This window comes from Moschus berezovskii, chromosome 26 (assembly GCF_049115385.1).
Source record: "Moschus berezovskii isolate FMDL1 chromosome 26, NW_MosBer_1.0, whole genome shotgun sequence".
Classification (NCBI taxonomy): Eukaryota; Metazoa; Chordata; class Mammalia; order Artiodactyla; family Moschidae; genus Moschus; species Moschus berezovskii.
The window spans coordinates 16,327,375-16,340,234 of record NC_142485.1 but is presented as its reverse complement, the minus strand read 5'-3'; positions in this window follow the sequence as shown (position 1 = coordinate 16,340,234).

Sequence of the window (12,860 nt, the reverse complement as noted above, 5' to 3'; positions counted from 1 at the left end):
CAGGTCTTGAGACTAGTTAAATATTTCCCACACTAAAACGTGCACGTTGGCCTGCTCCGCCTGATCAAAGTGATGAGAGGTTAAAATCAGAGTACAGAGCACTTCAAGAATCTTGGGCAGTATCAGGCATCAAAAGAAAATTATTATCTGTTTTACTTTCCTTCTAATAACCTACTTGAAAATGAAAGTATATTTGGATGAATTCCAGCTGGAAGAAGCCCCCTCTGAAAGGAGGACTCTGCCAGCTCTCCTTGGTTTGTCGTTCATATATTCCAGGGGACATTGTGCCATATGCTTGGCATGAAAGATTGAAGTGAATAATGGGGGAAAAAAAGGTTTCTTCAAGTTAAAATTTTTTTCTCTGAGCAAAAAGGAATGTGATCATGAACTTTTGATGTTGTAATCATTCTGACTAAAGGAGAACATGTTTAAAGGGTTATGTTAGGACCAACATAGATGTGTCCTTGTTTTGAGTCAGGGTTTAACATGTAAAGGACTTCCAAAGAATACCTGGACTTCCCTGGTGGTCCAGTGGTAAAGAATCTGCCTGCAATGCAGGAGACCCAGATTCGATCCCTGGGTTGGGAAGTGTCCCTGGAGAGGAGAATGGCCACCCACTCCAGTATTCTTGCCTGGAGAATTCCATGGACAGAGGAGCCTGGAGAGCTATAGTCCATGGAGTCACAAAGAGTCAGACACAATTCAGTGACTAAGCAACAATACTCACAGACTAAAGCACTTCAATTGATATAATAGTTCTTGTCAAAGGTTTAAAAAGTACTCCAGTCAAGGCTGTTAAGCTTGGGGGGAAGAAAGAGAGAGAGAAAGGGACTCCTCGTGTGGTATAACTGAAAATCTATGGAAACACACACCTCCTACCTCTTTACCTTCTTCATCTAAATTTCCCCCTGTAGAGGCTTGATGATGTAAATTCATTCCAGATACAAACTTGGACTTCCTGTTATGTGTGGAGTTGTCAGAGAAATATTTGGGACATGCTCATGTTAAAAATGTATTCATCGTTTATCTGAAATCCAAGTTTCCCTGAACATCCTGTGTTTATTTGCTACTTTGGCAACCTGACTAAATGTCATGCCTTTCAGTAAGCTCTGGGTTTAAAACACCATTACTTATTTCAAAGAACTCATCTCCTTCAAAGACTCTCGGTGACTCTACTGTGGACCATGGGTAGAAACCCATCGCAAGAGAAACTGTTTGATTCAGCTCCACATTCTACAGACCAGGAAGCTGGAGCCTTAAGAGGTCACCTGATTTGCCCAAAGGCACAAAGTTGCTCCAAGGCAAAGGCGGTATTAGTCTCACAATTCAAGATTCTTTACAGGGTACCTCTGTCCATTGGCCTCTTCACTCTTGCTCCTGAATGCTCTTTGTGTTAAGATAAAACGGGAGACTGACATTGAATTGGTGGAAAGAGGGAGGTTTATAATAGAAATAATTTGATTTCTTTTGATGAGAAAGATAACTGCATTTTAGTCATTCTTTTACACAGAAGAAAGAGTGTGTAAGAAAGAGTCGAATGGGACAGAGCATACATTCGGTTATATGTGTTCTTGTTAAATGAATCACATTAACTTATAGTCTCACCTTACGTAGATGAGAACATTATCCCATGATAAGAATATCTCTCATTGAAGTGGTAAAAGTATACCCTTGAGACTTCGACCTCCAGGGGAGTGGATTCTACCTGCCCGGGCATGTTGTATTGAATTGAGGTCACAGTTATGCAAATAACATTCCAAACATTTTTCTCCCACTGACCTAAGGGGGCAGTTCAAGCTCCCACCTCTCCCATTGGTTAGGAACTCTGACTCCTGGACTTGGAGAACTCTCCAGCCCTAGAATGAAGTTGTTGCTGTTCACGTGCCTTCTGTGATGGCCCCAATCCTCTCCCAACTTCCCTCAGCCTTGCCCTTAGTCAGCATGACAACACTTGACTAAGAATATTCTACTTGAACTTTGGTTGATTTCAGAAGAGTGGCATGAGTTAAATGTTGACCATTTACTGATTAACTATGAAGACAGAATTCCTCAAAACCGTGAAATAAAGTTTGAAGCCAAAAATTTGACCCAGGAAAACTGTAAACATAGTTTCTTAGGATCCTTGACATTTATGAACTTTTCTGTGGGATCACAGCTCTAGATAATGAATTGCTATGCACTACGTCTTTGGGATATTTCTTCTCCTTCTTTTTCTTCTTTCCTCAGACCTCCTGGCCATTAGAAATTGGTCTTTTCTTTATCAAGCATGTCCATATATATAAATTATGGAATTGTTGATGACAGGTCTGTTATTTCATAGTTGTAAAAAGATCCCTGGTTCCAAATAGGAAAAGGAGTACGTCAAGGTTGTATATTGTCACCCTGCTTATTTAACTTATATGCAGAGTACATCATGAGGAACGCTGGGCTGGAAAAAGCACAAGCTGGAATCAAGATTGCCGGGAGAAATATCAATCACCTCAGATATGCAGATGACACCACCCTTATGGCAGAAAGTGAAGAGGAACTCAAAAGCCTCTTGGTGAAAGTGAAAGAGGAGAGTGAAAGGTTGGCTTGAAGCTCAACATTCAGAAAACAAAGATCATGACATCTGGTCCCATCACTTCATGGGAAATAGATGGGGAAACAGTGGAAACAGTGCCAGACTTTATTTTTTTGGGCTCCAAAATCACTGCAGATGCTGATTGCAGCCTGAAATTAAAAGACGCTTACTCCTTGGAAGGAAAGTTATGACCAACCTAGATAGCATATTAAAAAGCAGAGACATTACTCTGCCAACCAAGGTCCGTCTAGTCAAGGCTATGGTTTTTCCCGTGGTCATGTATGGATGTGAGAGTTGGACTGTGAAGAAAGATGATCGCCAAAGAATTGATGCTTTTGAACTGTGGTGCTGGAGAAGACTCTTGAGAGTCCCTTGGACTGCAAGGAGATCCAACCAGTCCATTCTAAAGGAGATCAGTCCTGGGTGTTCATTGGAAGGACTGATGCTAAAGCTGAAACTCCGATACTTTGGCCACCTCATGCGACGAGTTGACTCACTGGAAAAGACTCTGATGCTGGGAGGGATTGGGGGCGGGAGGAGATGGGGATGACAGAGAATGAGATGGCTGGATGGCATCACCGACTCTGTGGACATGAGTTTGAGTGAACTCCGGGAGTTGGTGATGGACAGGGAGCCTGGCGTGCTGTGATTCATGGGGTCACAAAGAGTCGGACACGACTGAGCGACTGAACTGAACTGAAAAAGATCCCTAATAGACATCATCACAAACATATGATAATAAGAACATTCCCAGGTGTCCACAGTTGTAAAGAACCTGCCTGCCAATGCAGGAGACTTAAGAGACGCAGGTTTGATCCCTGGAAGGAGCCCCTGGAAGAGGGCATGGCAACCCACTCCAGTATTCCTGCCTGGAGAATCCCACAGACAGAGGAGCCTGGCGGGCTGCAATCCATGCGGTTGCAAAGAGACGGACATGACTGAAGTGACTTAGCACGCATACAAGAACATTCGGAGTAGGACTGAGCACCAGTTAGGAGCTGTGCTTACAGCTGCTGGCAGTTCCTTCTTTCTCAAGAAATTCAAGAGAGATCGACGTAGGGCTTCCTGGGTGGCTCAGTGGCAAAGAATGCACCTGCCAGTGCAGAGACACGGTTTCATCCCTGGCCCAGGAAGATCCCACGAGCCGGGGAGCAACTAATCCCATGTGCCACAACGACTGAGCCTATGCTCTAAAGCCCGGGAGCTGCAACTACTGAACCCACGCGCTGCAACTTCATGTGCCTGGAGTCCATGCTCCACAATAAGAGATGCCTTTGTACCACGACTAGAGAGGAGCCCCGACTCATCACAACTAGAGAAAAGCCCTCACAGCTAAAAAGACCTAGCGCAGCCACAAAAATAACTAGCTAAAGAAATAACAGAAACCTGTTATATTCTTTAAAATACTACCAGAGTCAGTGCCGGTAGCCCCTGATTTTCAAAAGTTCACTCTAAGCCATTCTGCTTTTACAGAAGACCTGCATGAGTACTCATTGTCTCTAATGGAAAGAAATCTGAAGGAGATTTTTGCTTTGACCATAAAAGGCAGAAAGCAAGACAAATGTTCAGCGTTTGTTTTGCATTGGAGAGGCAGAGGGGCGCCCAGAACAAGGAAGGTGGCCCTCCCAAGCTTCTTCCCCACAACCATGCTCAGCACCCAGCCGCCGTGGCTTTGAACTGTGTCTTTGAGCATCTGTGCTTTATCTCCATGTATTTTGTGCTTCCATTAGCAAGACATGTCCTAAGATAATTGCTTCTTTGCTTTACACCGCTGTGGCTTGTGAAAGGTTCCATTGAAACATGCTACTTTCTGATAGTAAGGGTAACCTGTAAAGGTGTACGGGAGGAAGTAGAGATGCATGGAGTGGGTAAACGAGATTATAGGAAAGCAGGGGAATAAACCTCTGGTTTATCCAGTCCACTGCTTAAGACTCCAGGCTGTCAGTGCAAGGGGCTGGGAACTAAGATCCCACATGCTGCGTGAGATGCTGCCAAAAGATAAAACAACACAAAAATAAAACCAGAAAAGCCAGCGTTTGTTTAGGGTGAGTTAACGCTACTATCAGTGTCCCCAGCAAAGAGGGCCTAGCCTTACATCCAGTTACTTCCTATCATAACATTTAATATTGATTAAAATAAGAATTAAAAACAATCATCGTAACATTTGCTATTATTCCATCTGGGGTGCCCCTCTGCCTCTACGATGCAAAATTCCATCCATCGAAGTGCTCCATTGCCAAAAGGAACCTCAGAATAAGCAGCCTTCACTGAGTTAAACCTAAAATTATTTCCGCATTGTCATCCTACCCATTTCCTTTTAAAGCCAAGTTTAATCTTGTTGATATACTTATCTAAACCATTTTTAGAATTCATTTATCTCACAAAGGCAATTCAATTGAGAATGAAAAATATGTTTAGTTTTTTTGATAGAATTTCTCACTGACTTTCTGTTTCTGAGAGTATATCCATTCTATTTGCTGTCATGTAATTATTTTCCTTATAGAGGTAATTACTTTGAACTGGAGCTAAACAATAGTGTGCCTAGATGGCCGTATATTACTGCCACCTTTAGCTGACATTCAAAACAATGGGTACAAGCAGCTTTCTCAAAAATGGTGCTATTATTATCACTAACTTCCCATCTACTAATAACTTTAATTAGTATTTAACTGGTGAATAAATGCCTCATTAAACCAATTCTGATAGGTTCATAATGCCATCTAGTGGTCAAGCTTCAAAATACCATCCCATGGGCCATTTTCTTTCCACCCATCAAAATAAAGCCTTTATTCTTGAAGAAGTAGCTCCAGATACAAATCAAGAACTATTTGGTTGGTATCCCTAGACTCTCAGACAAGGCCATGATGGCATTTCTAACATCAAAGCAGTCTCGGTGAAAATTAATTATCATCCTGTGTGCCTTGGGTTCCTCATCCATTTGGGGGATGGAGCCAATGCCACTTGGAAAAAGGGGAGTTGCACAAAGTAATTCAATGCATCAGTTCACTCTCATTAGTGCTATGCTACATAGCTCATGCTTCCCAACTGGGGAATATAAGTATAAGCACTCAGTTCTCTTCAATACCTTAGATAACAAATGATATTTATGCAACCTTTTTATTAAATAAGAATCTTATATCATCTAATCCTAACAGCTACTTTGTGAACAAAACGGAATGTACTCATATTACCCTTGAGGGAACTAAAGTTAATGAAAATTAAGTGACTTGATCAGAGTCAGGCACCTCCAAAAAGCTCAAATTCAATCATAGGTTTTCAGAATCTCAGTGACCCTTTCAATAAGCCACCAGCATATTAAAAAGCTGATAATTCATGACAAAGGAGACCTTCCTTCAGAAATACAGAAGACCGAATATATACTTACCTGTTAATGTGATTTACTACTTTAGAAGGTATATAAGGAAAAAGACATGTTTATCTCAATAGATACTTAGAAAGCAACTGATAAAATACAGTGCCCATTCTTGACAGCAATAGACATCTCAATATAGTAAAAGGATGCCACCATAGCTTGGTAAAGATTACAAAAAAGAATCCTATCATAAACCCCTCGTGTAATGGTGAAACCTTATCACTGTCTTCGAAATCTTGGCTTTTGAGTTTCAAGGATTTGGTAGAACACAGGGCAACTTTTCCCCTGAAATGGGAGAATAAAAGCATCAAAGAAATCAAGTAAACAGGTTACATATCCATTGAGACAGAGCCCTTCATCACATCAGAAATGAAGGGGAGAGGAAAATAGAAATAGTGGAGACTGTAGCAACATCTGAGGAGTCCAGGAGCCAGTGAGCCGGCTACTCCCCATGGACCGTCTGCTCGCCATGGACCGTCCCAGGTAGGGTTCCTAAGACAAGGCCTCAGAGCGCCCCCTACTGCAAGAGGGTGCACGAGCACTTGAATAGAAGGTGGTGAAGGCTCTTCTGCAGCCCCGCCTGGTTTCCTAGGAGCCCAAGGGATGTTTGTGAAGAGTGGGATAATTTTAAATCCACTTCTGAGGGATGCAGGAGCAGTTAAGAGAGCCCCTAGATCTGGAGAGGTCTCACTGTCCTTCTGAGATAAGGACCAGATGGAGCCATGGATGGATGTCTCAAGAGAGAGACCCCGATGGTTCCCCAGGACATAGTACCCGGGATCCCCTGTGGAACCTACACACAACCTACAAAAAAGTGTAAAGGAGATGTGGAATTTAAAAAGAATATGCTTCCACCATAAGAAAAATTAAGATTGGGACTTCCCAAGTGGTCCAGCAGTTAAGATATTGCCTTCCGATGCAGTGGGTGTGGGTTCCATCCCTGGACAGGGAACTAAGATCCCACAGGCTTCATGACAAAAAAAACAAACAAATAGATTCCCAGGATCTTGCCTTCTTTTGCTATCAGAGGTGATAACTTCAAGGTTAGTTCTGTTGTAATTATTCCAAAGTGTAGCTAAAAGGCTGAAGCAGTAAGGAGAAACGCAAGAAGCCCCACACAGATGGCAAGGCTCAAAAATTACAATTATATCCAGAAAGGGAATGCTTGAATATAATTCTCTGTTCCTTGGAAAGAACAAAGAGAACTCACATAAACCTCACTTACATGGTTATATTTGGAAAACATAAACCAAGCCAAGTGAGTACTGTGCAACTGCTTTAGCATTAAATGTTGTATATAATTTTAGTCATTAACAGTGCTTATTTATTGTAAAAAATGTTTTCAAGAATACAACTGAGAAAAAGAAACAGAAACCATAACATGACCATTGTTAACAAGTATCCTTCTAGACATTTTCTTGTGTACAATTTTGCAAAAAAGGAAATTATATCTAATTTATATATGTCTAACTTTATCTTCTCTTTAGGCTGCTTTTACCACTTCATGTATGGTGAAGATCTTTCACATTGTATTACCCTTCAAAACTATAGTGTATTCTATTATCCCTCTAGATAAATCTCCCTTTTCTAGTAAATATTCAATTATTTCCAATTTATCTGTGTACAAAACACTGCACTACACATCCTTGTTCACACTTGTTGAACTATGTGGTTATGATAGAGTCTTTAAAAATGGTCAAAGGGATACGTATTTTAAAGACACACTTTAAACAGAATTCCCTGGTGGTCCAAGGGTTAATACTTCACCTTCCAATGCAGAGGGTGCTGGTTCCATCCCTGGTGGAGAGTTAAGATCCTACATTCCTCATATCAAAAAAACAAACAAACAAACAAACCATAAAACAGAAGCAATATTGTAACAAATGCAGTAAACCCTTTTAAAAACTGGTCTGCTGCTGCTGCTGCTGCTAAGTCACTTCAGTCGTGTCCGACTCTGTGTGACCCCATAGACGGAAGCCCACCAGTCTCCCCCGTCCCTGGGATTCTCCAGGCAAGAACACTGGAGTGGGTTGCCATTTCCTTCTCCGATGTGTGAAAAGTGAAAGTGAAGTCGCTCAGTCGAGTCCGACCCTTAGCGACCCCATGGACTGCAGCCTACCAGGCTCCTCCATCCATGGGATTTTCTAGGCAAGAGTACTGGAGTGGCTTGCCATTGCCTTCTCCGAAAAACTGGTCTACATCAAAAAAAATCTTAAAAAACAAAATAAAGACACACATTAAAAAGAAAGTGAAAGTCACTCAGTTGTATCCCCATGGACTTTGCGACACCATGGACCATACAGTCCATGGAATTCTCCAGCCCAGAAATGGAGTGGGTAGCTTTTCCCTTCTCCAGGGGATCTTCCCAATCCAGGGATCAAACCCAGGCCGCCTGCATTGCAGGCGAATTCTTTACCAGCTGAGTCACAAGGGAAGCCCAAAAAATATTGGAATGGGTAGCCTATCCTTTCTCCAGCATTTTTCCTGACCCAGGAAGTGAACTGCGGTCTCCTGCCTTGCAGGCAGATTCTTTACCAACTGAGCTACCAGGGAAACTTACACCAGTTTGCACTGCTGACAACCCTGTGTGAGAGGAATTCTGTCACTTTAGGAACTGCTCTGTGCAGAAATTATGGGCTTTTCTTTTTTTCTGTTTTTTGGCTGTGCCACTCGGCATGCCAGGTCTTAGATCCCCAACCAGCGACTGAACCCACACCTCCTGCAGTGGAAGCATGCAGTCTTAACCCCTGGCCCGCCAGGAAGTCCCATTATGGGTACTTCTATGTGTTCTTCCAAGGTTTGGTCTGCTGGGATTCTGGTAGTGGTATCAGAGGAAGCTGGTGAATCAGACTATCATATATGAAACACAACCACCTGTGAGTTTCCGCACTTCTTCCTTTCACCCTAAATACAGACAACTTCAGCAAACTCCTCGCCTGCTGAGAATCTCTCAGCCGCCATCTGACCGCAGCCAAAGCCTTGTACGTGTGCTTATGCCCGGTTGCTCGAGCAACTCTTGTGACCGCATGGACTGTAGCCCGCCAGGGTCCTCTGTCCATGGGATCTCCCAGGCAAGAACACTGGAGTGTTTTGCCATTTTCTTCTCCAAGGGATCTTCCCTACTCAGGGATCGAACCCGCATCTCTTGTGTCTCCTGCTTTGGCAGGCGGATTCTTTACCACTGTGCCACCCGGGAAATGGCCAAAGACAGCCACCAACAATTCCCCCTGTCATCCTGTGCATATGCCTCACCTCCCATACAAAGGTGAGGTCTCTTTCTCCTAGTCTCATATCTAGGATAACCTTGTGACTTACACTGACCAATAAAATACAGTAGAAGTACCATCATGACAGTTCTGAATCTAGGCTTTCAGAGACCTGGCATCTTATACCTGGCTTCTTAGAGCCTTCAATCACCACGTAGAGAGACCTGGCTCTCCTGATGGAGAACGGGGGAAGAATTGCAGCCTTCTGAATAGTCCAGTCTTCCCTACCAGGACCCCAGACCTGTGAGCAAGGCTGTCATATATTGCTGGCCAAGCTCTCCTCTGAAATCAGCCTCATGCATGATCTCAGCAGACACTGTGTAGATTAGAAAAACCATCCAACTGAGCTTAGCTTCCTCCTTGGAAGAAAAGCTATCACCAACCTAGACAGCATATTTAAAAGCAGAGATGTTACTTTGCTGACAAAGGTCCTTCTAATCAAGGCTATGGTTTTTCCAGTAGGCATGTATGGATGTGAGAGTTGGACCATAAAGAAAGGTGAGCACCCAAGGATTGATGCTTTTGAACTGTGGTGTTGGAGAAGACTCTTGAGAGTCCCTTGGACTGCAAGGAGATCCAATCAGTCCATCCTAAAGGAAATCAGTCCTGAATATTCTTTGGAAGGACTGATGCTAAAGCTGAAACTCCAATACTTTGGCCACCTGATGCGAAGAGCTGACTCCTTGGAAAAGACCCTGATGCTGCAAAAGATTGAAGGCAGGAGGAGAAGGGGACGACAGAGGATGAGATGGTTGCATGACATCACCAACTTGATAGACATGAATTTGAGCAAGCTCCAGGAGTTGGTGATGGACAGGGAATCCTGGCGTGCTGCAGTCCATGGGGTCGCAAAGACTCGGACATGACTGAGCAACTGAACTGATGAACCCAGCCAAGGACAGAATGATGAGAAACAGAAAATATTATTATTTAAAACCACTAAGTTTTGGAGTGGTTGTTACATACCAATAGGTATTTGAAACACCAGTTATTTGTCATTTTTAAAGGCTATAGAGCTGGTTTTTACACACAGCTGTGGAAAATACTGCTACCCTCCCCCTTACTCTATATTCCTTATTATTTTCTTAGTCAGAGACCTCATGAGTTTTAGCTAGTTAAATGGCCATTCAGAATAAAAAATATATTTCCAATCTTCTTGTGTCCAGTGTGGACAACTTGACTAAGTTCTAGCCATAAGAAGAATTATCAGACGGGACTTCCAAGAAGTTTCTTACGAGTCTTCAGAGGGAGGGGTACATTATTCTCCCTTACCCATTTTTTTTTTTTCCTGCTGGCTGAATGCTAAAATGATGACCGAGGCTGAGGTACCCATGTTAGACCCTGTGTGCTTAGTAGCTCAGTCGTGTCCAACTCTAAACCCCATAGATGTAGCCCGCCAGTCTGCTCTCTCCATGGGATTCTCTAGGCAAGCATACTGGAGTGGGTTGTCATTTCCCTCTCCAGGAGGTCTTCCAGACCCAGGAATCAAACCCAGGTCTCCTGCATTGCAGGCAGAGTCTTTACTGACTGGGCTAGTAGGGAAGCCCCATGTTAGATTCTAAGGCACCATAAAAATGTTACAAAACGAAACAATAAGAATAATTTGGTCCTTGATGTTGATCCAGGCCATAAAAGTTCTGGACTGCCTACTGTTCTGACTCTTTTTATGAAAGAGAAAAAACTTCTACTTTGTTTCAATCCACTGTAACTTGAGGTTCTCTGTCACATGCAGCCCAAATCAACTCACAGAATTTTCCAAACTGAATGAAAGAAATCAATCAGATCCAAGCATTTCAGAGAATGTGTGCATGCCTGCTCCTTCGCTCAGTCATGTCTGACTTTCTGCAACCCTGTGGACTGTAGCCCTCCAGGCTCCTCTGTCCATGGGATTTCCCAGGCAAGAATACTGCAGTGGGGTGCTATTTCCTCCCTCAGTGGATCTTCCAGACCCAGAGATCGAACCTGCATCTCCTGTAGCTCCTGCACTGGCAGGCAGGTTCTTTACCATTGAGCCATCCTGGAAGCCACTGCAGAGAAGTAAAAACAAGAGTAAATAAATGCTTCCCCCAAGTCCCTGAACATATCATAGCAAAAATGCTGAAAATCAAGGATAAAGAAAAAAATCTTGATGGTAGCTAGAGTAAAAAGAAACATACATATAAAGGAAGAATATCAGCAAAATTCTCTTCAGAAACCATGCAAAACAGTAATGTGACATCTTCTGAGTCTTAAAAAAAACAAAACCTGGCAACCCAGATTCTCTACCCAATGAAAATATCTTTTTAAAATGAAGGTGAAATAAAGAGTTCTCCAGACAAACAAAAGCTTAGAGAATTCACTGCCAAAATACTTGCACCACCAGGGATGTTTAATGAAGCTTTCTAGTTTGAAGGAATGAGATGCCAGGTGGAAATTTGGATTTACACAAAGATGTCAAGATATTCCAATATGGTAAAAAGAAAGATAAACATAAAAGGCACATTTCCTTATTTTTAACCGTTTTAAAACATAATTGTCTAAAGCAAAAACAGTAACAATGTATTATGTATTGTGGCATTTGTAACATGTATAGAAGTAATGCGTTTAACAAAGACAGTGCAAAGATTTGAGGGAGGAAATGAAAGTATACTATTATAAGTTATTACACAGTATATGAAGTTGCATAATATTTGAAAGCAGCTTCCGATGACTTAAGGATGTATATTTGAAATCCTAGAACATCCACCAAAATAGGAAAACCTGAAGTCTGAGTGATATTGTTGTTCCTGTGGTTCAGTGGCTAAGTCGTTTCAACTCTTTGCAACCACATGAACTGCAGCACTGCAGGCTCCTCTACCCTTCATTATGCCCTGCTGTTTGCATAGATTCATGTCCATTGAGTCAGTGATGCTGCTAACCACCCTGTCCTCTGCCACCCTCTTTCTTTCCAGCATCAGGGTCTTTTCCAGTGAATTGACTTTTCACATCAGGTGGCCTTATATTAGGTTTCACTATTGCAAATGCGATTGTTTTCATTGTTAGTGTACAGAAACACAACTGATTTTTGTGTGTCAATTTTGGATCCTGTAACTCTAATGAATTCGTTTATTACTTCTGGAAGTTTCTTTCTTGTGGAGTCTTTAGGGTTTTCTATATATAAGATCATGCTGTTTACTTTCTTCCTTCTTTTTTTTTTTTTTTTTTTTGCCCAATTGCTCTACCTAGGCCTTTCAGTATTAAGTTAAATAGAAGTGGTGAGAGTGGACATTCTTGCCTTCTTGATCTTAGAGAAAAAACTCTATCTTTTACTGCAAAGTATGTTAGCTGTGGGCTTTTCCTATATGGTCTTTTTTATATTGAGGTGATTTCTTCCTTGTTTGTTGAGTAATTCTTTTACAAAAGGGTGCTGAATTTTGTCAAATATGTTTTCTGCCTCTATTCTCATGATCATGTGATTTGAATGCTTTATTTTGTTAACGTGGTTCAGTTCAGTTCAGTCGCTCAGTCATGTCCGACTCTCCGCGACACCATGAATCACAGCACGCCAGGCCTCCCTGTCCATCACCAACTCCCGAAGCTCACTCAGACTCAAGTCCACAGAGTCGGTGATGCCATCCAGCCATCTCATCCTCGGTCGTCCCCTTCTCCTCCCACCCCCAACCCTTCCCAGCATCAGACT